At 41.2% G+C, this 27789-nt stretch overlaps 1 long non-coding RNA gene across 2 annotated transcripts; it reads left to right on the forward strand.

Annotated features, from left to right (window-relative positions):
• Window positions 1-761: 761 nt before the first annotated feature.
• On the forward strand, window positions 762-27407 carry LOC136220797 (uncharacterized). 2 transcript variants are annotated; one of them, XR_010684717.1, is made up of 4 exons: window positions 762-971; window positions 14370-14467; window positions 26538-26670; window positions 26916-27407. It is a non-coding gene; the product is annotated as an uncharacterized lncRNA (long non-coding RNA). The 2 variants fall into 2 exon arrangements; XR_010684718.1 differs by lacking the exon at window positions 14370-14467.
• The last annotated feature ends 382 nt before the right edge of the window (window positions 27408-27789 follow it).

Here is a 27789-nt window from a genome sequence, read left to right on the forward strand (position 1 = left end):
TCTAGCCAATCTTGGCGGATGTTCCATAGGACAGATGTTGAAAGGGACCTCAGTAGGTTGACAGTGTATGTTGAGTCAGATTCAATCCGTAGGCAGTGCCACCCCTTCTCCCATGCAACGTTGACGGCAAAAATGATTGCCCTTAGCTCCATCGAGTAAGCAAAAGAATTCGGGATAGAGAAGGCAAAACATCCTCTGGAGAATCCCTTGTGCGTGCGAAAGATGCCCCGTGCGCCGACAGGTCTTGGATTTCCTAGCGCTGAGCCATCCGTATTTACTTTTAACCAGGCGTAAGGCGGGGATCTCCAACGAACAACCATAGTATTTGGCGCTGGCGGATGCCTCGGGGCAACGTGGAGCTGATTTAGGATGAGTTGGTCCGTCCCATGGCTGCAGAACCCGGAGATGCCAATGTTGGATTCCCGAATGGATATCTGAAGCGAAATAAGGAACTATGGATTGAAGGGAGCTCCGAACACTACAAGAAAAACAAGTAATAATGACCAAAATTTAATGAGTGTATAATAAACCATCATTAAAAGCATTAGTTTTTATAATTTTAATGATCGGAATACCTTTAGTGATCAAATATTGCATTTTTCACCAACTTAGACAAAATTCCGCTCATTATTATCATTTCCAAAATTTATGGAGGCAAAGTTCCCACCAAAATAAAACAAAAATAAGTGATAATAAATAAAAAACAAATAAAACCCTAAAAGCACATCGTTTCTCTCTCCCTATCTCATAAAGAGAAAGCCCCTTTACACAGACTACTTTGGACTCTGCTTCCGCCTCCGCCTCCGCCTCCGCCTCCGCCTCCACCTCCACCTCGGCTCTGCTTCTGCCTTTGCCTCCGCTTCAGCCTCGAATTCATCTTATACTAGCAGTATATTATTGGTATAAGGATCTCTGGTCCACCTTCTAGGGCAGTTCTCAGACTCGTTGCGGCTGAGAGATGAAGAAACTTGGTATGCTTTTCTAACACCCTTCTTTTCTTCTTCTGTTCCTCCTTAAACATATTTTTACCTTTCCATTATCTTAGATTTCACCCTAATCATTATTTAGCAAGACATCACATTTTCTACTAATTGTAGATTCTATTGAAATTTGGGGATTTTATGGATGATATGTGATGATTCCTGAACAGAACATGAAATCCACCGTCTATATTCGGGATGGATTTCCTTTTGAAATTGAGGATGCTGGTTGGGGCGTACCTCTTCGAGGGATGTCCTGAAGTGAGAGAATTCGTGTTTATGTTGATTCATTGCATGGAAATTGATAAGTTTCATCCACCAGCTCTATTTTTGTTTAGGCTTTTCTTCACTAAAGCCGGCAGTCCCCATTGTCTATATCATTCCATGAGGCTTGAAGTGGCTCTATAAGTTCCTTCATCACAAAAAATTATTGTCATTGAATTGTTTAATATGGAAGTCATATATGATTTGTGTGTCCTTGAGCCTTTTGTTTTTTATGATCCCTGAACAGAAATTGTAACCTACCGTCTTTGTCCTGGATATATTTTCTTTTGAAATTGAGGATGTTGGTTGGGGCGTATCTCATTGAAGGATGTCCGGAAGTGAAAGAATTCATGTTTATGTTGATTCATTGCAAGGAAATTCATAAGTTTCATCATTGAGCCTTTTGTTTTTTTATGATCCCTGAACACAAATTGAAACTCATTGTCTTTGTCCTGGATGGATTTCCTTTTGAAATTGAGGATGCTGGTTGGGGCGTATCTCTTCGAGGGATGTCCGGAAGTGAGAGAATTCGTGTTTATGTTGATGCATTGCAAGGAAATTCAAATAAGTGTCATCCACAAGCTTTATATTTGTTTAGGCTTTTCTTCAGTAAAGCTGGCCATCCCCATTGTCTATATCATTCTATGAGGCTTGAATTGGCTTTATAAGTTCCTTCATCACAAATTTTTTTTGTCATTGAATTGTTTAATATGGAAGTCATAGATGATTTGTGTGTCCTTGAGCCTTTTGTTTTTTATGATCCCTGAACAGAAATTGTAACCCACCGTCTTCGTCCTGGATAGATTTTCTTTTGAAATTGAGGATGCTGGTTGGGGGCATATCTCATTGAAGGATGTCCAGAAGTGAGAGAATTTGTGTTTATGTTGATTCATTGCAGGGAAATTCATAAGTTTCATCCACAAGCTTTATATTTGTTTAGGCTTTTCTTTAGTAAAGCCGGCCATGAGCATCTTATGTACTGCTTGAAGTGGCTTTATAAGTTTCTTCATCACAAAAAAATTGTTGTCGTTGCATTGTTTAATATGGAAGTCATAGTTTATATGTGTGTCCTTGATCCTTTTATTTTCAATGATCCCTGAACAGAAATTGAGACGTTGTTGGTCCCTTATAAGGTTGCAAATATAGTTCCAATGGGGGGGTTAGGAACTATTTAAACTTTTTTGCAATTAAGGCAGACTTCTTTTTCTAAGGAAAAAGGTTTTAACAGCGGCGCTGAGTAAACAGTAAGATACTTGCTTAGTCAACTGGTGACTAGGTCAGTTTCTTAGCTTGAGTCAGGAGATAGCACTTAGAGTCTATTCCTGAGCTCAGATGTTCAACACGCACAACTCAGCTTGACCTCTTTACTTGGTCAGTTTTTGGTTATTTCAAGCAAGCAATATATATAAGGAGTTAAAGGTAAGAAATATTTTACTCAGCAGATTTATCCAGGTTCGGCTTCTTCTAAGCCTACGTCCTGTCCCCGGAACACGTTCCGAGATTTCAAATCCTCTACTGAGCTCTTTAAAGGTAGATCCTCAAACCTTTTACAATCTTAGCAACTGAGTATAACAAGAGTACCTTCCTCTATACCTCTACTCAATCCTAATCTCTCGCTGAGTACTATAACCGAGTACTCAGCCTCTCCTTTCTATCTCTAGAAATGATAAGTGTTTTGTCCTATACAATGATTTGCTAAGACAATTTAGACGATTGAAATAATCACTCTAGACTTTTACACAAATGTATGAATTGTAGTGTAAGATTTGCTTTGCTTCTTGCTTGCAGAACTTGTGTAGAAATTTGGTCAGCGTAATGGCTTGATCAAGTTCTGTGTAGAATGAAGCTTCTGATGGCACTATTTATAGAGACGTCTGGGCATCGGTCATTTCGAATTTCGAAATAACCGTTGGAGGGAAACGGCTTCCTGTCGTTGTCATCCTGACTTGCTCAGAGCTCTCGGCCAATCAGATTTGTGTATCTTCTGTCCTCGGTCAGCTCAGCAGACTGTCTCTCCTTTTATGGTAAAGTCAACTAGACAGCATACTGTGTCGTCTGAACTTTACCCAAAGTAGAAATACTTTGTCTGGAAGTTTTCATTAGCCAGCTGCTGTCTTGTACGCTTTGTCGAGACTACTCAGCAGCTTCATCTTGAAGTTGTTCCCGAAGGTCTTTTAGATCCTTCTCTTGCTGAGTTGCGTTTTGTCCAAAGCGACAACGTTTTAACAAACGCAGGCCGAGTTGTACTGAGTTGTTTGACTTGGGCCTTGACTTCCGTATTGGGCTTGGGCCTTTTAATTCTTGTGTCTTATAAACAATTTTAACTCAACATTGAACAAACACATTAGTAGAATAAATCAAAGCATTTAAACTTAGTGTGTTTAGAATATGTTTTTCAATTATACTTAAACAATTTTGTCAAATCAAAATTATGTGGAAAGGTGTTTCAACAAACTCCCCCATTTTGATGTTGGCAAAACTATTCAGCGAGGAACTCAGTATTGAGCTCCCCCATGATAGTTGACCTAGTATAATTTAGCAAACTCCCCCGTAAGGGTTGAGCTACTGACTTAGTTTTACTCTAAAACATTTAAGGGTTTAATCGAGTAAGTCTAAGGTCAGTTTTCAGATATAGGTCAGCTTATTCAACATATTCTATTTACTCAGTATTAAGCGGAAGGTTTAATCATATAGAGTGCGCTGAGTAATTTGTTGTTCAATGAGTTCTTAACAGACAATGTTTTATAAACACATACGTCAATGTCAAACATGTTATCAGCATTTGATTTAGTCAATAAGTTTTATAAGTATTAAACATAGCTGATTTAATTGAAGATACATAATGACTCAGTACACAGTAACGTATATCATAACTAAGGAATAGAATTAAAGATGCAGATATGATATATTGATAGTAGTCAGTGTTTACACAACAAGACTTATAGATAAGGCATATAGATTACATCTGACTTAGTCTATACTGAGCTAGCCTATCTATTTCTTTTTCTTGTGTTGAGACTGACTTCGCTCATGCTGAGCTCTAGCTGCTTGTTCTTTCTCCCCCGTTTTGTCAGCATTAGGAGGAGGAAGTCTGAAGGCATCAGTTAAGACAGCTCGAGTCAGTTCTTGGGACAGCGCCTTAAGTTTCTCAGCGCTTTCATTAACGCCGTCAAAAATTGCAACTCCATCAGTGGATACCTCTTCGAGTATGTTGAGTTCAGCGGCACTGATCATGTTGACGTTAAACGCCTGAGCTTTGCCTTGCCAGATGAGTGCTTCAGTAAGACCAGCAAAGACTTGGTGAAAGGTCTTTAAAAGGGCTGTGTCGTAATACTGACATTGACGAATGTGGTTGAAGGTTTGGCGTGTGATAGACAGCATCTCATTCTGTTTCATTGCGTCAGTATCCATCTCTTGCTTATTCAGATTTATCAAGCGAATAGCCTCACCAATTTGCTCCACTGAGCACTGATTGTAAGAAACCATTTGCTCATTTGTCTTGAGTTGCTCGGTGTGAAGCTGAGCAAAGAGCATCTTGACTTCAGATGAAGTGGCATAGTCGGTGTTCACAGCTGACAATTTCTGAACTTGTTGTTGTAAAGAGTTCAAGTGTTGCACAGTTGTCAGCTGGATCTCAGCCAGCTTGGCGATTGAATCCTGCTTAGCTTGCTGTGCTTGAAAAGAAATGATGACGTTCAGCAAGTCCTTGAGTCCCTTAACTTCATTGAGAAGCTGAGTGACCTGGGAGAGCTGATTAGTCTCAATAGATGAAGACCCAGGAGCAGAAGGAGTGGAATGTTGAAGGTCTCTGATCAACGTTTGCACTGAGTCAATGAGCTTTTTGCCGTACTTAGTGGCATTCAGATAGCTTTGAGAGCCTTCAGGGACATCAGTGTGACCGGAAGGAAGAGGAGTGAAAGGAGTGACCTGGTCAGTGACTGGAATAGCATTTTCAATCTGCACTTGAGTTTTAGGTATAGTTGATTGATCGGCAGATAGATGAGTTGGGGAAGTAGTAATACGAATACTGTCTGTGCTGACGGGGGCGGAAATGTTTGGAGTCAGCACCATGCTTGGAGTAATAGCATTAACAGTAATCGGCTCAACCTGACTTGTTGAGGTGGCAGAGGAATTTTGGTCGGCATGTTCCTGTTGAGAAGAAACAGAGGCTTGCTTTTCTAAGGACGCTGAAGCAGTAGAGGTTTGTTGGCATTTGAAAAATTTCAGCTTAACAGTAGAGGGGTCCTTAGTTGGCTTTGAAATAACAAAGTCAGGAAGAGTTGGTGGTGGCACAGGAGGTTCACTGACAGGCTTCTCACTGGCCTTGACCAACTTTCTTCTTCTACGAGGTGGAGTGACAGTTTGACTAGGATCTCCTGAGTGAGAAGGAGAAGATTCTTATTGCTCATCATGAGGCTGGTCAGCTTGCACTTGGACTTGATCAACATTGTGTTGGTCAAGTACTTGCTCTTCTCCAGCAGCATGCTCAGTCTCATGTTCGCTGGCTATCTCCTCAGAGTCCTCAGCATCATCCTGACCACTGGCCTCTTCTTCTTCTTCTTATGTACTGTCACCATCGAGTTCGTCCTCAACTTGTGAGATGAAATGATCATCCAGTTGTACCTCATGTTCGTCATGCTCAGCTACTGTACTTTGACACTGGGTGAAGTGAGAGTCACCAGGTACAACAAAGTCAGTAGGTATGGCGTTGAGGGGAGTCAGTGTAGAAGGTTTCTGCTTCTTCTGAGGTTGCTCAGTAGTTTCCTCAGTTCCAGGCTCACCTTGCCTGCTTCATTTCTCCGTTGACTTACTAGCTGACTTCTGCCTTTTAGCTGGAGACTCAACATTTTTGGAAGGAGTCTCAGCAGTTTTTCTTTTTCGGGAAGCTGGGGCCTTAGTCCTTCTCCCTTTCTTTGGCACAACAGTTCCCTCAGCTTGCTGTTCAGCAGCAGCAGCTTTACCTTTCTTCAAAGGCTGTCCGAATTTTAATGCTCTCAGCGAAGCCGCTGTGATCTCAGATCCTCGAGTCTTCTCCTCACCTTCGAGATCAACTTTGTGGTCAATTAGGATTCTGGTGATGATCGATCCTAGCCTCAGCGTACCAGAGCTGCGTAGGAAGCCAGCGATAAGAAAAACTGGCATATTGATTGGTTTATACGTCAGCATATGCCAGATGAAGCATTGTTCGAAGTTCATTGCTGAGGTAGTGCAGTTGATCTTTGGGTAGATGAAATAGGTCAGTAGATAATGAGCCATCTTCTGGTGTTGACCCATAGACGAAGCTGAGACTTCTCTTGAGTGACCCTCAGGTTTGCAGAAGTTGACCTCGTACCCAGTACCATCCTGATCTCCAGATCTCCTCAGCCTTGCTCCCTCAGTTTTTAATTTGAGCAGATTTCCTAAGTAGAGAGGGTTGATGAAGATGGTTTTCTCTTTCACCACTGTACACAGATAGTCAGTATTGTCATTTGCAACGCAGAGGTTGTGGTAAAACTCCCTTACCAGGTCAGGGTAGGTGTCATCCCTAATCGAGAACAACTCGGTCCATCCATTCTGTGAAATCCACTCACAGAAGGGTTGTTCGTTTTGTACGAAGTCTTCAGATACCCATCTTGAGGGCTCAACTTTCCATTCGCGGACGTTTTCGAAAACCTTTGAGTAGGTTCTGACTTTTACAGGCTTTTCCTGACCAGCTTTTCCTTTGCTGGGTGTTGGAGGATTTTTTGTAGGTTCATCGGAGCTAGGTTTAGAGTGACCAGCGCCGGAGATGTTGAGAGAAATCCTAGTCATTGTTGAAGATTTGAGAACTTAGAGGGGTTTTTAGAGAGAAAGAATTTCTTTGCCAGAGAGTTCGATAAGCGTAAAGAATAAAAATGGAGAATTACCCATTATTTATAGAGGTGAGAAATGGATCTTATCGAATCCATGTGTCAGTTTTGCCTCGGGATTATGAACCGACAATAATCCTGGCATTTATGACACATTCGGCGCGTACGTCATCCTAGGTGGCTATACGCGTGCTTTTGCAATTATTCTAACGGATCTAACACTCAGCGTTTAGAATGCCAAGCGTTTGATATTCTGAGTGGTCAGTATTGCATAAAGGGATGATTTCTAAGTTTTAAGACTAACTAACTCAGTGTGCAAGTTTACTCAGTATTTGCTGTTTAATTGTTTTCAATGAGTACACAGCAAAAACAATCATTCAGCATAGTAATTCACTCAGCATGCATATTCATTTAGTTCAGGAATTTACTGAAGAGGATTAAACATACCAATAGCTTCTCTCAGTATGCTGAACTGCTCATGGGCCAGTGGCTTCGTGAAGATATCCGCAAGCTGCTCATCCGTTGGGACAAAGGTCAGCTTGATCTCACCTTTGAGTACATGGTCTCTAATGAAGTGATGTCTGATGCTGACATGCTTCATTCTGCTGTGTTGAATTGGGTACTTTGAAAGATCAATTGCACTTTTGTTGTCACATTTGACTTCAATTGTCTTCGTTTGAACACCATAGTCTTCAAGCTGTTGCTTAATCCATAGGACTTGAGCAACACAATGACCAGCAGCAATGTACTCAGCTTCAGTGGTAGACAAGGCTACTGACGCCTGCTTTTTGCTGAACCATGATACAAGACAGCTTCCTAAGAAGTGACATCCTCCAGAGGTGCTTTTACGTTCCAGCTTATCCCGTCCATAGTCAGCGTCAGTGTATCCGATGAGTGTGAAATCATGAGCATTGGGATACCATAAACCTGCATTCACTGAGCTTTGCAAATATCTAAGGATTCTTTTTACAGCAATGTAATGAGATTCCTTAGGGTTAGATTGATATCTAGCACAGTAGCATACTGAAAACTGAATGTCCGGTCTACTGGCTGTTAAGTAAAGTAGAGAGCCTATCATACCTCGATATAATTTGCTGTCTACTGACTTACCATTCTCGTCAGCGCAGAGGACAGTGTCAGTGCCCATAGGAGTGGATATTGGCTTGCAATTCTCCAAGTCATATTTCTTTAATATCTCCTTGGCATATTTGGCTTGACTGATGAAGATGCCATTCTTTCCTTGTTTAATTTGAAGACCGAGGAAGAAGTTGAGTTCTCCCATCATGGACATTTCAAACTCAGTCTGCATTTGTTTGCTAAACTCCTTGCACATTGATTCGTTAGTTGCACCAAATATTATATCATCAACATAAATTTGGGCCAGCAGGGTATCTTTACCCTTTTTCTTAATGAATAAGGTTGTATCAGCTTTGCCTCTGACGTAATTTCTAGTCAGCAGGAAACTGATCAGCCTCTCATACCAAGCACGTGGTGCTTGCTTGAGGCCGTACAGAGCCTTTTTGAGTTTGTAAACATGGTTTGGGAATTTAGGGTCCTCAAAGCCAGGAGGTTGATTAACATAAACCTCCTCGTTTATAACTCCATTAAGAAATGCACTTTTGACATCCATTTGGAATAATTTAAAGTTCATGTAAGATGCATATGCACATAGAATTCTAATTGCCTCTAGCCTTGCCACTGGGGCAAAGGTCTCACCGTAGTCAATACCTTCTTGCTGACTGTAGCCCTGAGCTACAAGCCTTGCTTTGTTCTTGACTACATTCCCTTGTTCATCCATCTTGTTCCTGAAGACCCATCTTGTTCCAATGGTCTTTTGACTCTTTGGATGAGGCACTAGCTCCCATACATCGTTTCTTCTGAATTGATCGAGCTCCTCTTGCATTGCGTTCATCCAGAATTCATCGTACTCAGCCTTAGCGAAATTCTTCGGTTCTTGAACTGAGACGAAAGCAACATTGTTGAGGTACTTCCTGAGTTGATTCCTCGTCATCAGGGTATTCCCAACAGAATCAAGGATTGCACTTTCTGAGTGCCCTCTTGGAATCCTTATCTCTTTAGGTAGATTCATGTCTTGTGCTGTCTGTGTTTCAACAATCTCTGCAGAAGTAGATGGGTCAGTAAAAGTAATCTTAGGTTCACTCTTACTCTTGGTCAGCCTTTTAATGAGTGACTCAGTAGCTGGTTCTTGGTCAGCGGTGGTCACTGAGTGTGGATCATCTTCGGTCAGCGGCTGGTATCTACCTGCAGGGTTAGTTTCATCGAACTCTACATGTACTGACTCTTCTAAAACTTGAGTTCGCTTATTAAAAACTCTGTATGCTTTGCTGTTTGTTGAGTAGCCCAAAAAGATAGCCTCATCAGCTTTTGAGTCAAACTTTGCTAAGCTATCTTTGGTATTTAAAATAAAACATTTACAGCCAAAGGCACGAAAGTATCCAATATTGGGCTTTCGTCCTTTCCAAAGTTCATAGGGGGTTTTCTTGAGTATAGTCTAACTAGAGCCCTATTAAGAATATAGCACGCTGTGTTAACAGCCTCTCCCCAAAAATACTTTAGAAGCCTATGCTCATCCAGCATTGTCCTGGCTATTTCAACCAGAGTTATGTTCTTCCTTTCAACAACCCCATTTTGTTGAGGTGTTCTAGGAGCAGAAAAATTGTGGTCAATGCCGCTGGCTTCACAGAATTCAACAAACTTTTGGTTTTTGAATTCTCCACCATTATCGCTACGGATGTGAGCTAATTTTAGGTCTTTATCATTTTCAATTTTTCTAACCAAATTTGAAAATGTCTCAAAGGTCTCATCCTTGCTGGTCAGCAAGATGACCCACGTGTACCGAGAGAAGTCATCTACAATGACCAAGGAAAATCTTCTTCCACCCAGACTCAGCGGCTGGACTGGACCGAAGAGATCCAAGTGTAGTAACTCTAACGGACGCTTAGTTGAGACAATATTTTTGCTGTGAAAAGATTGTTTGGTTTGTTTTCCAGCTTGGCAAGCGTGGCATAATTGATCTTTTTCAAATTTAAGTTCAGGCAGTCCCTCAACCAATTGCTTTCTTGCTAGTTTGGCCAGGAGGTCCATGCTTACATGACCAAGTCTCCTGTGCCATAGCCATGAATTCTCTTCCTTTGATACTAAGCACACAGTTTTTGAAAACTTTTTCTCTAAGTCTAGCATAAAGACATTATCTATGCGAGGGGCAGTTAAGATTAACTCATTTGTTTTACCCTCGTATATTTTACATCCAGTAGCATCAAATATAACTTTTCTCCCATTGTCACATAGCTGAGCTACGCTGAGTAAGTTATATTTGAGTCCGCTAACTAGGGAGACAGATTCAATAGTAGGATTACCTCCAATGGTTCCTGACCCTACTATCTTACCCTTCTTGTTGTCTCCAAAACTTACGCTCCCTCCTCGTTTACGCTCAAACGTGATGAACTGAGTTTCATCACCCGTCATATGCCTTGAGCATGCGCTGTCAACATACCACATCTTTGACTTCTCAGCACATCTCAGGCTTACCTGCATTGTAACTAGTTACTTTTAGGTACCCAATTCTTTTTGGGTCCTTGCTTGTTAGGTGCAACAGGTAAAGCATCATATTTTATCTTATGGCGGCATACATGGACAGTATGGCCATTCTTTCCACAGAAGTCACAACTGACCTTCTGTTTAGGATGTTTCACTGACTTGTCAGCACCCCAGTGCTGAGCGTGCCAGCACACCTTAGTGGTGTGTCCTTTCTTCCCACAAAAGTCACACTGGACTTTTCGCTAGGGATTCCATCTCTGTTGAGTACCTTGGTACTGAGTTCTCAGAGGAATGTTTCTTTTATTTGGAACCTTTAGTTGGTTCTGGATAGTTGTGACATCCTTTCTCAGTTTCAATGAAACTGATTGGACTTCAGAGACAGACTCATGTATGATCTTCATGTTATCATGCAGAGTTGAATTGTCCTGAAGAAGGAATCTGAGGTCACTCAGTTTGACCTCTTCCACTTCGTCACAGCGCCTGCTGAGTGCTCTAACTTTCTTATTACACTTCTTGATAAGTGTGTAGAGATCACTCAGGGCATTAACCATATCATTTCTGAGCTGGGGAAGATTAATTACCTCATTTGATTGTTCTTCGTCATCTGATGCGACGGATAGGTCAGCATGCTCAGAGACGCATGGCTCAGCAAGTTCGTCAGCCATGAAGCATATCTTCGCTGACTCGGTGGCCTCAGTTTCTGTAGATGAAGACTCATCACTGTCGCTCCATGTAGCCACCATTGCCTTTTTGCCGTTCTTCTTATCTTTCCTCAGTGTGGGGCAGCTTGACTTAATATGGCCGGTTTGATGGCACTCAAAGCATGTAATGGGCTTTGAGCTGTCCTTTTTGTATTTGCTGTCGCTTAAGTCAGCTTTATACTTATCAAACTTTCTGTAAGGCTTCTTAGAATATTTGTCATTTTTCCTGAATAGCCTTTTCATCTTCCTTGTGAACATAGCCATCTCCTCATCATCAGTTGAGCTCCCATCAGTGGAGTCAACTTTCATGACAAGGGATTTCTGCTTCTTGTCTTCAGATTTTTCCTTCACCTCGAAGTTCTTCATAGATATCTCATGGGTCAGCAACGAGCCGATGAGTTCGTCATATTTGTAGGTGGTTAAATCCTGAGCTTCCTCAACAGCTGTCTTCTTTGCTTGCCAGCCTTTAGGAAGACTCCTGAGAATCTTTTTGACTTGTTCTTCCTCAGTGAAGATTTTCCCAAGTCTCTTGAGCTCATTAATGATGTTGGTAAACCTTGCATTCATGTCTGAAATGCCCTCATCATTGTTCATCTCGAACAGCTCGTACAGTCTCATCTGCTGATTCACCTTGGACTCCTTTACTTTATTGGTTCCCTCATAGGTGACTTCCAGCTTTTTCCAGATCTCTTGCGCCGACTCACAACTTGAGATTTTATTATATTCTGTAGCATCGAGCGCACAGTGAAGCATATTGATAGCCAAAGCATGATTTTGGAGCTTCTTAAGATCATCCTCTCTCCATTTGGCCTCAGCTTTTACAACTGTTTGGCCAGCCACAACTTCGACAGGTACAAATGGGCCTTGGACTATAGATAGCCAGGCACTCATGTTTGTAGCCTGAATGAAGTTTTTCATCCTATTCTTCCAGAAGGTATAGTTTGACCCGAAGAATAGGGGAGGCCTAGTAATGGACAGCCCCTCAGGCAATATCTGAGTTGTTTGGTTTCCAGGGAGAAACCGAGTGCTGTTTTCGCCCATGGTAGGGATCAGCTCAAGGTTGTTAGACCTTTTACAGTGAGCTTTTAGGGCTCTGATACCACTTGTTGGTCCCTTATAAGGTTGCAAGTATAGTTCCAAGGGGGGGTTAGGAACTATTTAAACTTTTTCGCAATTAGGGAAGACTTCTTTTTCTAAGGAAAAAGGTTTTAACAGCGGCGCTGAGTAAACAGCAAGATACTGGCTTAGTCAACTGGTGACTAGGTCAGTTTCTTAGCTTGAGTCAGGAGATAGCAGTTAGAGTCTATTCCTGAGCTCAGATGTTCAACACGCACAACTCAGCTTGACCTCTTTACTTGGTCAGTTTTTGGTTATTTCAAGCAAGCAATATATATAAGGAGTTAAAGGTAAGAAATACTTTACTCAGCAGATTTATCCAGGTTCGGCTTCTTCTAAGCCTACGTCCTGTCCCCGGAACACGTTCCGAGATTTCAAATCCTCTACTGAGCTCTTTAAAGGTAGAGCCTCAAACCTTTTACAATCTTAGCAACTGAGTATAACAAGAGTACCTTCGTCTATACCTCTACTGAATCCTAATCTCTCGCTGAGTACTATAACCGAGTACTCAGCCTCTCCTTTCTATCTCTAGAAATGATAAGTGTTTTGTCCTATACAATGATTTGCTAAGACACTTTAGACGATTGAAATAATCACTCTAGACTTTTATACAAATGTATGAATTGTAGTGTAAGATTTGCTTTGCTTCTTGCTTGCAGAACTTGTGTAGAAATTTGGTCAGCGTAATGGCTTGATCAAGTTCTATGTAGAATGAAGCTTCTGATGGCACTATTTATAGAGACGTCTGGGCATCGGTCATTTTGAATTTCGAAATAACCGTTGGAGGGAAACGGCTTCCTGTCGTTGTCATCCTAACTTGCTCAGAGCTCTCGGCCAATCAGATTTGTGTATCTTCTGTCATCGGTCAGCTCAGCAGACTGTCTCTCCTTTTATGGTAAAGTCAACTAGACAGCATACTGTGTCGTCTGAACTTTACCCAAAGTAGAAATACTTTGTCTGGAAGTTTTCATTAGCCAGCTGCTGTCTTGTACGCTTTGTCGAGACTACTCAGCAGCTTCATCTTGAAGTTGTTCCCGAAGGTCTTCTAGATCCTTCTCTTGCTGAGTTGCGTTTTGTCCAAAGCGACAACGTTTTAACAAACGCAGGCCGAGTTGTACTGAGTTGTTTGACTTGGGCCTTAACTTCCGTATTGGGCTTGGGCCTTTTAATTCTTGTGTCTTATAAACAATTTTAACTCAACATTGAACAAACACATTAGTAGAATAAATCAAAGCATTTAAACTTAGTGTGTTTAGAATATGTATTTCAATTATACTTAAACAATTTTGTCAAATCAAAATTATGTGGAAAGGTGTTTCAACAGACGCCTCCCTCTTATCCCGCCTGGATTTCCTTTTGAACTTTGGGATGGTGGTTGGAAGGTATATCTTCATAGGTTGTACCGAGATGAGAGGGTCTGTGTGCATCTTGTTCCAGGCTTGGGAAATTTCAATGATCCTCCACATATTGATATGACTGCCTCTGTTTTGAGAAGGGATAGTCTGCATCTGCAGTTCACAATGAGAGCTGAAGAAGGCAAGGGGATATCTATTTCCAGTGTTGGGGTCAGGTATTAAAGCCATACTTAAATTTATAGTTTCAATCAATGGCGGAGCTAGGGATTTAGATTTGGGGGGCTAATCTTAGCCGTGGGTTATGAGACCGTTTGGAGATGTTAATAAGTAATATTTATGAACATGTCGAAGATTTACTCTAGTTTTCCAAATTTGGCCTGTGAAACCATGTTCTAAGACATCATCCATAAATAATTGCTATTCTATAGCTTGCTGTCAATAAAAGAATGATTCGGACTGATGTTGAATAAGTTTAAAGGGGATCAAAGATCAAGACTGTTAGGTATGATGGAAGTTCTTTTACTTGCAGCTTGAATCCGCGTTTTCTTTTTTATCTTGATACTGCAGGTGGCAGATGGAACATTCTTGGAGGAACTAGGGTCTGGTGCAGTAGCCTTAATTGATAACAAGAGAGTGTCTGTTGGAACACTAGATTGGGTCCAGAGGTATTTTACATATTCTCTTCTTGCACACATATGCATGTTCCATGTAACTGTATCTTGGAGGAATTCAAATTTGTTGGCAAACACCTGATTGCTCTTGCAACACCTAAGATTTCCTGTGCTGCTTTTGAAATGCCTAGCAACATAATATCATATTATTCTACTTTATGCTTTATATAAGTCATTGATTATCGTATTATTTCCCCTTGACTTGTTGGACATGTCAGCTTTAGCTTTTGGGTCATATGGTTGTTGGACATGTTAAATACCCCACATGCTTAATTGATGAGCTATATGGCTCCTATATATGTCAAACAATCCTCCTCTTTTGAGGTTCTTTTGGGGTGAGTTAGGTCCTTCTTTGTATGGTATCAAAGCCTCTTAGACCAACTCAGTATGGGATAAGTGTCTATTTGGGAAATTCTGTGAAAGATGAGACATTTGAAGTTGTTGAAACACCTTTCCACATAATTTTGATTTGACAAAATTGTTTAAGTATAATATTCTAAACACACTAAGTTTAAATGCTTTGATTTATTCTACTAATGTGTTTGTTCAATGTTGAGTTAAAAATTGCTTATAAGACATAAGGATTAAAAGGCCCAAGCCCAATACAAGAGTCAAAGCCCAAGTCAAACGATTCAAGACAACTCGGCCTGCGTATGTCAAAACGTTGTCGTTATGGACAAAACGCAACTCAGCGGAAGAAGGATCTAGAAGACCTTCAGGGAACAACTTCGGAACGAAGCTGCTGAGTTGATTCGACAAAGCGTACAAGACAGCAGCTGGCTAAGGAAAACTTCCAGACAAAGTGTTTCCACTTTGGGTAAAGTTCAGACGACACAGTATACTGTCTAGTTGACATTACCATAAATGGAGAGACACTCTGCCGAGCTGACCAAAAGCTGACCGAGGACAGAAGATACTCAAATCTGATTGGCCGAGAGCTCTAAGCAAGTCAGGATGACAATGACAGGAAGCCGTTTCCCTCCAACGGTTATTTCGAAATTCGAAATGACCGATGCCTCAAGACGTCCCTATAAATAGTGCCATCAGAAGCTTCATTCAACACAGAACTTGATCAAGCCATTACGCTGACCAAATTTCTATGCAAGTTCTGCAAGCAAAAAGCAAAGCAATCTTACACTAAATTTCATATCTTTTGTGTAAAAGTCTAGAGTGATTATTCAATCATCTAAGGTGTCTTAGCAATCATTGTTTAGGACAAACACTTATCATTTCTAGAGATTAGAAAGGAGAGGCTGAGTACTCGGTTATAGTACTCAGCGAGAGATTAGGATTGAGTAGAGGTATAGAGGAAGGTACTCTTATTATACTCAGTTGCTAAGATTGTAAAAGGTTTGAGGCTCTACCTTTAAAGAGCTCAGTAGAGGATTCGAAAGCTCGGAACGTGTTTCGGGGACAGGACGTAGGCTTAGAAGCCGAACCTGGATAAATCTGCTGAGTAACGTATTTCTTACCTTAAACTCCTTATATATATTGCTTGCTTAAATAACAAAAAACTGACCAAGTAAAGAGGTCAAGCTGAGTTGTGCGCATCGAACATCTGAGCTCAGGAATAGACTCTAAGTGTTATATCCTGACTCAAGTTAAGAAACTGACCTAGTCACCAGTTGACTAAGCCAGTATCTTGCTGTTTACTCAGCGCCGCTGTTAAAAACCTTTTCTCTTAAGAAAAGAAGTCTGCCCTAAATTAAAAAAATTTAAATAGTTCCTAACCCCCCCTTGGAACTATACTTGTAACGTTATAAGGGACCAACAAGTGGTATCAGAGCTTAAAAGCTCACTGTAAAAGGTTTAACCACCTTGAGCTGATCCCCACTATGGGCAAAAACAGCACTCGGTTTCTCCCAGGAAACCAAACAACTCAGATCTTACCTGAGGGGCTGTCCATTACTCGGCCTCCCCTATTCTTCGGGTCTAACTATACCTTCTGGAAGAATAGGATGAAAAATTTCATTCCGGCTACAAATATGAGTGTCTGGCTATCTATAGTGCAAGGCCCATTTGTACCTGTCGAAGTTGTGGCTGGCCAAACAGTTGTAAAAGCTGAGGCCAAATGGACAGAGGATGATCTCAAGAAGCTTCAAAATCACACTTCGGCTATTAATATGCTTCACTGTGCGCTCGATGCTGCAGAATATAATAAAATTTCAGGTTGTGAGTCGGCGCAAGAGATCTGGAAGAAGCTGGAGGTCACCTACGAAGGAACCAATAAAGTAAAGGAGTCCAAGGTGAACCAGCAGACGAGACTGTACGAGCTGTTCGAGATGAACAATGATGAGGGCATATCTGACATGAATGCAAGGTTTACCAACATCATAAATGAGCTCAAGAGACTTGGGAAGATCTTCACTGAGGAAGAACAAGTCAAAAAGACACTCAGGAGTCTTCCTAAAGACTGGCAAGCAAAGAAGACCGCTGTTGAGGAAGCTCAGGACTTAACCACCTACAAATATGATGAACTCATCAGCTTGTTGCTGACCCATGAGATATCGATGAAAAACTTCGAGGTGAAGGAAAAGTCTGAAGACAAGAAGTAGAAATCTCTTGTCATGAAAGCTGACTCCACTGATGGGAGCTCAACAGATGATGAAGAGATGGCTATGTTCACAAGAAAGATGAAAAGGCTATTCAGGAAAAATGACAAATATTCTAAGAAGCCTTACAGAAAGTTTGATAAGTATAAAGCTGAGTCCATCGACAGCAAATACAAGAAAGACAACTCAAAGCCCATTACATGCTTTGAATGTCATCAAACTGGCCATATAAAGTCAAGCTGCCCCACGCTGAGGAAAGATAAGAAGAACGGCAAAAAGGCAATGGTGGCTACATGGAGCGACAGTGATGAGTCTTCATCAACAGAAGCTGAGGCCACTGAGTCAGTGAAGATATGCTTCATGGCTGACGAACTTGCTGAGTCAAGCGTCTCTGAGCATGCTGACCTCTCCGTTGCATCTGACGACGAGGAGCAATCAAATGAGGTAATATCACTTTCCCAGCTCAGAAACGAAATGGGTAATGCCCTGAGTGATCTCTATACACTTGTGAAAAAGTGTAATAAGAAAATTAGAGCACTCAGCAGGCGCTGTGACGAGGTTGAAGAGATCAAGCTGAGTGATCTCAGATACCTTCTTCATGACAACTCAACTTTGCATGATAACATGAAGATCATACATGAGTCTGTCTCTGAAGTCCAATCAGTTTCAAAGAAACTGAGAAAGGACGTCACAACTATCCAGAACCAATTAAAGGTTCCAAATAAAAGAAACATTCCTCTGAGAACTCAGTACCAAGGTACTCAGCAGAGATGGAATCCCCAGCGGAATGTCCAGTGTGACTTCTGTGGGAAGAAAGGTCACACCACAAAGGTGTGCTGGCATGCTCAGTACTGGGGTGCTGACTAGTAAGTGAGACAACCTAAACAGAAGGTCAGCTGTGACTTCTGTGGAAAGAATGGCCATACTGTCCAAGTATGTCGCCATAAAATAAAATATGATGCTTTACCTGTTGCACCTAACAAGCAAGGATCCAAAAAGAATTGGGTACCTAAAAGTAACTAGTTACAATGCAGGTAAGCCTGAGGTGTGCTGAGAAGTCAAAGATGTGGTATATTGACAGCGCATGCTCGAGGCATATGACTGGTGATGAAACTCAATTCATCACGTTTGAGCGTAAACGAGGAGGAAGCGTAAGTTTTGGAGACAACAAGAAGGGTAAGATAGTAGGGTCAGGAACCATCGGAGGTAATCCTACTATTGAGTCAGTCTCCCTAGTCAGCGGACTCAAATATAACTTACTCAGCGTAGCTCAGCTATGTGACAATGGGAGAAAAGTTATATTTGATGATACTGGATGTAAAATATACGAGGGTAAATCAAATGAGTTAATTTTAACTGCCCCTCGCATAGATAATTTCTTTATGCTAGACTTAGAGAAAAAGTTTTCAAAAACTGTATGCTTAGTATCAAAGGAAGAAAATTCCTGGCTATGGCACAGGAGACTTGGTCATGTAAGCATGGACCTCCTGGCCAAATTAGTAAGAAAGAAATTGGTTGAGGGACTGCCTGAACTTAAATTTGAAAAAGATCAATTATGCCACGCTTGCCAAGCTGGAAAACAAACCAAACAATCTTTTCACAGCAAAAACATTGTCTCAACTAAGCATCCGTTAGAGTTACTACACTTGGATCTCTTCGGTCCAGTCCAGCCGCTGAGTCTGGGTGGAAGAAGATTTTCCTTGGTCATTGTAGATGACTTCTCTCGGTACACTTGGGTCATCTTGCTGAGTAGCAAGGATGAGACCTTTGAGACATTTTCAAATTTGGTTAGAAAAATTGAAAATGATAAAGACCTAAAATTGGCTCACATCCGAAGTGATAATGGTGGAGAATTCAAAAACCAAAAGTTTGTTGAATTCTGTGAAGCCAGCGGCATTGACCACAATTTCTCTGCTCCTAGAACACCTCAACAAAATGGGGTTGTTGAAAGGAAGAACAGAACTCTGGTTGAAATAGCCAGGACAATGCTGGATGAGCATAGGCTTCCAAAGTACTTTTGGGGAGAGGCTGTTAACACAGCGTGCTATATTCTTAATAGGGCTCTAGTTAGACCTATATTAAAGAAAACCCCCTATGAACTTTGGAAAGGACGAAAGCCCAACATTGGATACTTTCGTGCCTTTGGCTGTAAATGTTTTATTTTGAATACCAAAGATAGCTTAGCGAAGTTTGACTCAAAAGCTGATGAGGCTATCTTTTTAGGCTACTCAACAAACAGCAAAGCATACAGAGTTTTCAATAAACGAACTCAAACTTTAGAAGAGTCAGTACATGTTGAGTTCGACGAGACTAACCCTGCAGGTAGATACCAGCCACTGACCGAGGATGATCCACACTCAGTAACCGCTGACCAAGAACCAGCTGCTGAGTCATTTACTAAAAGGCTGACCAAGAGTAAGAGTGAACCTAAGATTGTTTTCACTGACCAGTCTACGTCTGCAGAGATTGTTGAAACACAGACAGCACAAGACATAAATCTACCTAAAGAGATAAGGATTCCAAAAGGGCACTCAGAGAGTGCAATCCTTGATTCTGCTGGGAATACCCTGATGACGAGGAATCAACTCAGGAGGTACCTCAACAATGTAGCCTTCGTCTCAGTTTAGGAACCTAAGAACTTCGCTGATGCTGAGGAAGATGAATTCTGGATGAGCGCAATGCAAGAGGAACTCGACCAATTCAGAAGAAACGATGTATGGGAGCTAGTGCCACATCCAAGGAGTCAGAAGACCATTGGAACAAGATGGGTCTTCCGCAACAAACTGGATGAGCAAGGAAATGTAGTCAGGAACAAAGCAAGGCTTGTAGCTCAGGGCTACAGTCAGCAAGAAGGTATTGACTACGGTGAGACCTTTGCCCCAGTGGCAAGGCTAGAAGCTATTAGGATCTTATGTGCATATGCATCTTACATGAACTTTAAATTATTCCAAATGGATGTTAAGGGTGCATTTCTTAATGGAGTTATAAACGAGGAAGTTTATGTTAATCAACCTCCAGGGTTTGAGGATCCAAAATTCCCAAACCACGTTTATAAACTCAAAAAGGCTCTGTACGGTCTCAAGCAAGCACCACGTGCTTGGTATGAGAGGCTGACCAGTTTCCTGCTGAATAGAAATTATGTCAGAGGCAAAGCTGATACAACCTTATTCATTAAGAGAAAGGGTAAAGATACCCTGCTGGCTCAAATTTATGTTGATGATATAATATTTGGTGCAACTAACGAATCAATGTGCAAGGAATTTAGCAAACAAATGCAGACTGAGTTTGAAATGTCGATGATGGGAGAACTCAACTTCTTCCTCGGACTTCAAATAAAACAAGGAAAGAATGGCATCTTCATCAGTCAAGCTAAATATGCCAAGGAAATATTAAAGAAATATGACTTGGAAAATTGCAAGCCAATATCCACTCCTATGGGCACTGACACTGTCCTCTGCGTTGACGAGAATGGTAAGTCAGTAGACAGCAAATTGTATCGAGGTATGATAGGCTCTCTACTTTACTTAACAGCCAGTAGACCGGACATTCAGTTCTCAGTATGCTACTGTGCTAGATATCAATCTAACCCTAAGGAATCTTATTACATAGCTGTAAAAAGAATCCTTAGATACTTGCAAAGCTCAGTGCACGCAGGTTTGTGGTATCCCAACACTCATGGCTTTACACTCGTTGGATACACTGACGCCGACTATGGTCGAGACAAGCTAGAACGGAAAAGCACCTCTGGAGGATGTCATTTCTTAGGAAGCTGTCTTGTATCTTGGTTCAGTTAGAAACAGGCATCAGTAGCCTTGTCTACCACTGAAGCTGAGTACATTGCTGCTGGTCATTGTGTTGCTCAAGTCCTATGGATTAAGCAACAGCTTGAAGACTATGGTGTTCAAACAAAGACAATTGAGGTCAAATGTGACAACAAAAGTGCAATTGATCTATCAAAGAACCCAATTCAACACAGCAGAATGAAGCATGTCAGCATAAGGCATCACTTCATTAGAGACCATGTACTCAAAGGTGAGATAAAGCTGACCTACGTCCCAACGGATGAGCAGCTTGTGGATATCTTCACAAAGCCACTGGCTCGTGAATAGTTCAGCATACTGAGAGAAGCCATTGGTATGTTTAATCCTCTTCAGTAAATTCCTGTTCTAAAATGTAAATTTATGCTGAGTAAATTACTATGCTGAATGATTTATGCAAATGCATGCTGAGTGATTGTTATGCTGAGTACTTAACACAAAATACACATCAATACTGAGTCAATATGCACACCGAGTAGTAATCTTAAACTGAGAAATCATCCTTTCATATACTACTGACCACTCAGAATCCAAAACGCTTAGTATTCTAAACGCTGAGTGTTAGATCCGTTGCATTAAATGAAAAAGCACGCGTATAGCCACCTAGGATGACGTATGCGCCGAATGTGTCATAAAAGCCAGGATCTTTGTCAGTTGACAATCCCAAGGCAAAACTGACACATGGATTCGATAAGATCCACTCTTCACCGCTATAAATAATGGGTAAATCCCCATTCTTTATTTTCTTTACACCTATCGAATTCTAAGGCAAAGCTTTCTCTCTAAAAACTCTCAAAGCTTCCCAAACTTGTTCTGAAACTATGACTAAAGTTTCCGTCAACATCTCCGGTGCCGGTCACCCTAAGACCAGCTCCGATGAACCCTCCAGGCAAACTTTTGTGCCTGAAACTACCAAGGTCACTACGCCGAGTAAAGGAAAAACTGGGCAAGCTACCTCCTCCAAAGGAAAAACGACCAAAATTAGAACCTATACCAAGGTTTTTGATAACATTAGCGAATGGAAGGTGGACTTCTCACGATGGGTCTCTGAGAACTTCGTGACTTCCGAGCAACCCTTCTGCGAATGGATATTGCAAAATGGATGGACCGAGCTGTTCTCTATTAGGGATCACACCTATCCTGACCTAGTAAGGGAGTTCTACAAGAACCTCCAAGTTACTGATGATAACCAGGACTATCTGGCAACAGTAGTAAGGGGGAAAATGATTTTCATCAATCCCACCTATTTGGCGAATTTGCTGAAGTTGAAAAATGAAGGAGCAAAGCTGAGAAGATCTGGAGATCATGACGGTACTGGGTACGAAGTCACCTTCTGTAAACCTGAAGGCCACTCAGGAGAAGTCTCCAGTTCCTCTATGGGTCAGCACCAAAAGATGGCTCACTATCTGCTGACCTACTTCATTTATCCTAAGATCAACTGCACCACCTCAGCAACAAATTTTGAGCAATGCTTCATATGGCATATGCTGACATACAAGCCGATCAACATGCCAGTATTCCTAATTGCTAGGTTCCTGAGGAGCACTGGAACTCTCAGACTGGGCTCGCTCATCACCAGGATCCTCATTGATCATCAAATAGACCTGACTGATGAAGTTAAAGCTAGAGGATCTGAAATCACAGCTGCTTCGCTAAGGGCTTTAAAGTTCAATCAGCCCCTAAAGAAAGCAAAAGCTGCTGCTGCTGGTGAACAACAAGCTGAGGGAACAGCTCCCAAGCAAAGAAGAAGGACCAAGGCTCCAGCTGCCCGTAAAAGAAAAGTTGTTGAGACTCCTTCAAAGAAGGATGAGCCTAAGGCAAAGAAGCCTAAGTCAGTTGCTGAACCAGGTCAGCAGAGACCTAAGTCAGCTGAGAAAAGAAGCAGGCAAGATGAGCCTAAAATTGAGGAAAGACCAGATGCTGATGAGCAACCTCAAAAGAAGCAGAAGTCTTCTTCACTGACTCCAATTGACGCAATCCCTACTGACATCATTATTCCTGGTGACTCTCACTACACACAGTGTCTAGGAACTGTAGCTGAGCATCAAGAAGATGAGGTGCATCTGGACGATCAGTTCATTGCACAAGTTGAGGAAGAGTTAGATGGTGACAGTTCAGAAGATGAAGAAGAAGAAGAGGCCAGCAGTAGGGATGACGCTGAGGACAATGAGGAGACAACCAGTGAGGTTGAAGCTGAGCAAGCCAATACTGAGTTGGCTGTTGGAGAAGAACAAGAACATGACCAACACAATGTTGATCAAGTACAAAAACAAGCTGACCAGCTTAATGCTGATCAAGAAGCTGATCAAGAAGAAACCTCTCCATCTCACTCAGGAGAGTCTATTCAAGCTGACCCTCCTCCTCGCAGAAGAAGATTGGTTAAGGCAAGTCAGAACACAGTCAGTGACATTCTTGTTCAACAACCAACCTTTCCTGACTTTGTTATTCAGAAGCCAACCAAGGACCCTTCTGCACTTAAGCTGAAATTTTTCAGAAAGCAACCATCCTCTACTCCACCGACCTCTCTAGAAAAGCAAGCCTCTATTTCTTCACTAAAGGAACATGCCGACTTGAATGCTTCCGCAAATTCTACGAGTCAAGTGGAATCCATTCCCGTTGATGCTGTCAATCCAAGCATTGTGCTGACTCAGAACTTTCCTACCTCAGTTAGCACCGACAGCATCCGGATTACTTCCTCTCCACTCAACATCTCTGCCGATCAAACTCTTTCCCAATCTAACCAAGTGCAGATTGAAAACACAACTCCAGTCACTGACCATGTCATTCCTCTCACTCCTCTTCCAACCGGTCATACTGATGTCATTGGACAACTTAATAAAGGCTCTCGAAACTACTTAAATGCCACTGAGTCTGGCAAAAGAATAATCGACTCAGTGCAAGCATTGATCAAAGACCTTCAACAAACTACTCCTCCTGCTGATGGGTCTTCCACTATTGAGACAACTCAGCTTTCCCAAGTCACTCAGCTTCTAAACGAAGTTAAGGGATTCAAGGATTTGCTGAATGTCATCATTACCTTTCAAGCACAGCAAGCTAAACATGATTCCATCGCAAAGCTGGCTGAGATCCAGCTGACAACAGTTCAACATCTCAACGCTCTTTAAGAACAAGTTCAGACTTTGTCAGCTGTGAACACACGCTATGCTACTTCTGATGAAGTTAAAATGCTCTTTGCTCAGCTTCACACCGAGCAAATCAAAACCAACGAGCAAATGGTCTCCTATTCTCAGTGCTCAGTGGAGCAAATTGGTGAGGCCGTTCGATTGCTGAATCTGAACAAGCAAGAGATGGATACTGACGCTATGAAGCAAAATGAAATGCTGTCTATCACCAGACAAACCTTTAATCACATACGTCACAGCAATATTCAGCATCAATACTATGACACCTCCTTACTCAAGACATTCCATCAAGTCGTTGCTGGTCTGACTGATGCACTTACTTGGGTAGGTAAATCTCAAGCTTTCATAGTCAGCATGATCAGCGCTGCTGAGCTTAATATACCCTCTGAGGTCTCAGATAATGGAGTGGCTATCTTTGATGGTGTCAATGAAAGCGCCGATAGACTTAAAGCGCTGTCCACAGAACTGACCAGAGCCGTCTTAACCGACGCCTTTAGGATTCCTCCTCCCGATGCTGACAAAATGGGGGAGAAAGAACAAGCGAGAACACAGCATGAGTCTAGTCAGTCCAAACAGAAGAGAAAGAAATAGATATAGGCTAGCTCAGTATAGGCTAAGTATGTAGTCTCTATGTCTGTCTTCAACTTTTATTTGTAAACACTGACTACCTATATTAAATATCAATACTTGCATCTTCTGTTCAAACCCTGAGTTATGAATTATTTTTATACGATGCTGTGTATTATGTCATTATGTATCTTCAATTGAATCAGCTATGTTTAATGCTTATAAAATTTATTGATTGAACCCAATGCTGATAACATGTTTGACATTGACTTGTAACATTGTCTTATAAAACTCATTGAACAACAAATTACTCAGCGCCCTCTGAATGTTAAAACCTTCCGCTTAACACTGAGTAAAATAGAATATGTTCCATGAGCTGACCTATATCTGAAAAACTGACCTTAGACTTACTCAATTAAACCTTTAAATGTTTAGAGTAAAACTAAGTCAGTAGCTCAACCCTTACGGGGGAGTTTGCTAAAAATATTAGGTCAACTATCATGGGGGAGCTCAATACTGAGTTCTTCGCTGAATAGTTTTACCAACATCAAAATGGGGGAGTTTGTTGAAACACCTTTCCACATAATTTCGATTTGACAAAATTGTTTAAGTATAATATTCTAAACACACTAAGTTTAAATGCTTTGATTTATTCTACTAATGTGTTTGTTCAATGTTGAGTTAAAAATTGCTTATAAGACATAAGGATTAAAAGGTCCAAGCCCAATACAAGAGTCAAAGCCCAAGTCAAAAGATTCAAGACAACTCGGTCCGCGTATGTCAAAACGTTGTCGTTATGGACAAAACGCAACTCAGCGGAAGAAGGATCTAGAAGACCTTCAGGGAACAACTTCGGAACGAAGCTGCTGAGTTGATTCGACAAAGCGTACAAGACAGCAGCTGGCTAAGGAAAACTTCCAGACAAAGTGTTTCCACTTTGGGTAAAGTTCAGACGACACAGTATGCTGTCTAGTTGACATTACCATAAATGGAGAGACACTCTGCCGAGCTGACCAAAAGCTGACCGAGGACAGAAGATACTCAAATCTGATTGGCCGAGAGCTCTGAGCAAGTCAGGATGACAACGACAGGAAGCCGTTTCCCTCCAACGGTTATTTCGAAATTCGAAATGACCGATGCCTCAAGACGTCTCTATAAATAGTGCCATCAGAAGCTTCATTCAACATAGAACTTGATCAAGCCATTACGCTGACCAAATTTCTATGCAAGTTCTGCAAGCAAAAAGCAAAGCAATCTTACACTAAATTTCATATCTTTTGTGTAAAAGTCTAGAGTGATTATTCAATCATCTAAGGTGTCTTAGCAATCATTGTTTAGGACAAACACTTATCATTTCTAGAGATTAGAAAGGAGAGGCTGAGTACTCGGTTATAGTACTCAGCGAGAGATTAGGATTGAGTAGAGGTATAGAGGAAGGTACTCTTGTTATACTCAGTTGCTAAGATTGTAAAAGGTTTGAGGCTCTACCTTTAAAGAGCTCAGTAGAGGATTCGAAAGCTCGGAACGTGTTCCAGGGACAGGACGTAGGCTTAGAAGCCGAACCTGGATAAATCTGCTGAGTAACGTATTTCTTACCTTAAACTCCTTATATATATTGCTTGCTTAAATAACCAAAAACTGACCAAGTAAAGAGGTCAAGCTGAGTTGTGCGCATCGTACATCTGAGCTCAGGAATAGACTCTAAGTGCTATATCCTGACTCAAGTTAAGAAACTGATCTAGTCACCAATTGACTAAGCCAGTATCTTGCTGTTTACTCAGCGCCGCTGTTAAAAACCTTTTCTCTTAAGAAAAGAAGTCTGCCCTAAATTAAAAAAGTTTAAATAGTTCCTAATCCCCTTGGAACTATACTTGTAACGTTATAAGGGACGAACAGAAGTGTCCCTAATTCTCAAAAGATACATATTCTGATAGATATGCCTGCATATCATATACTGAGTTGGGGATAATATGCTTTGATGCAGACTAACTTCTAGCGAGGGATGGTTGGAAGCTGATGTTCTAACTTTAGCTGCTGGTGTGGAATCCAATACTATTCATCCTGTTGAAAAAGCTATAGTAAAAGCTGCTCAGGCTGTCAATTTGCAAAGTCCAGAGGTACATTCAAAGCTTAAAGAATTTGACTGTCAATTTCATATTCATTTCTACTCAAATGTTAGACGTTCATGGCCCCTCAATCAGCCTGTAGTTTGCATTATATTGTTGACTATTGAAAACTGGAACTGCTTTAGTTGTTTTGGTTTTTACTTAAAGGCATGAATTTTCAGCCTGCAACTAATTTTCACTCCACTCCATACCTTTCTGCAAATTTTCTAATCATGCTTGAATTATTCTTGTGCTAGAGTCAAGTAGCAGCTGGAAGCATAAACCTTAATGGAACTCTAACAGTTGAAGTGCAGAGACCGGGTGGCGAGACTGACATCAGAGACATTGTTCGTTTGGTAGAAGAACCGCAAAGCATAGAAGCTCCTGTGCAACGGCTAGCAGACAATGTCCTTTTCTCCATAGTTCTGATATTATTTTTCTGTTGTGACTATCAAAGTTTCTAGGGTGGTAGATTTTTTGTATCATTTTATTGATTTTGCTAAGTTATTTCCACATTTCTATCTTCTAGTTGCTGTGATGCACAGGTACAATAATTGACATTATTTTACCTTAGGATCATTGATGCATAGTTGCATCTTTTCTTTGCCTTTTCCTGAGTTTAGGATGCTTTTCTCTTAGGCAGTGATAGGTTCCCAACCTGAACTGATATATCTCATTACATAATGTCTTTGATATTTTAGGTTTTGATGTATAGATTATTTGTGTTCATTTTGGCAGTGTCATTCAATTATGGGCTTGTTTTCTTAATATTTCCCTCTTTCATCTTTTTTTTACTGATTATTTTTCCATTTAAAGTCTCTGATTTGGTACCCAAAGTGCAAATGAATGAGAAGAGTGTTCACATGAAAACATGTTATTAGTAGTGATGTATTCATGGAATTTGCCCTGCTTGGTTCTCGTAATCCATTTCACCATGGGAATCCCATTTCACTGGCTCTGCAGCTCTCTTGCAGCGTTTTGGTATGGCACTCAGTAATATCTAATTCTCTAGTCATCTGGTGATGTTGCTTCTGCAGAAAGCTGCTCAATGTTGAGATCTTGAAATTGAAATATTGTTGGTCACCTCATTATCCGATCTGTTTGACACTGATGAATATCATTGCAGGTTAT

The sequence above is a fragment of the Euphorbia lathyris genome, chromosome 2, assembly GCF_963576675.1.
Source record: "Euphorbia lathyris chromosome 2, ddEupLath1.1, whole genome shotgun sequence".
Taxonomy (NCBI): domain Eukaryota; kingdom Viridiplantae; phylum Streptophyta; class Magnoliopsida; order Malpighiales; family Euphorbiaceae; genus Euphorbia; species Euphorbia lathyris.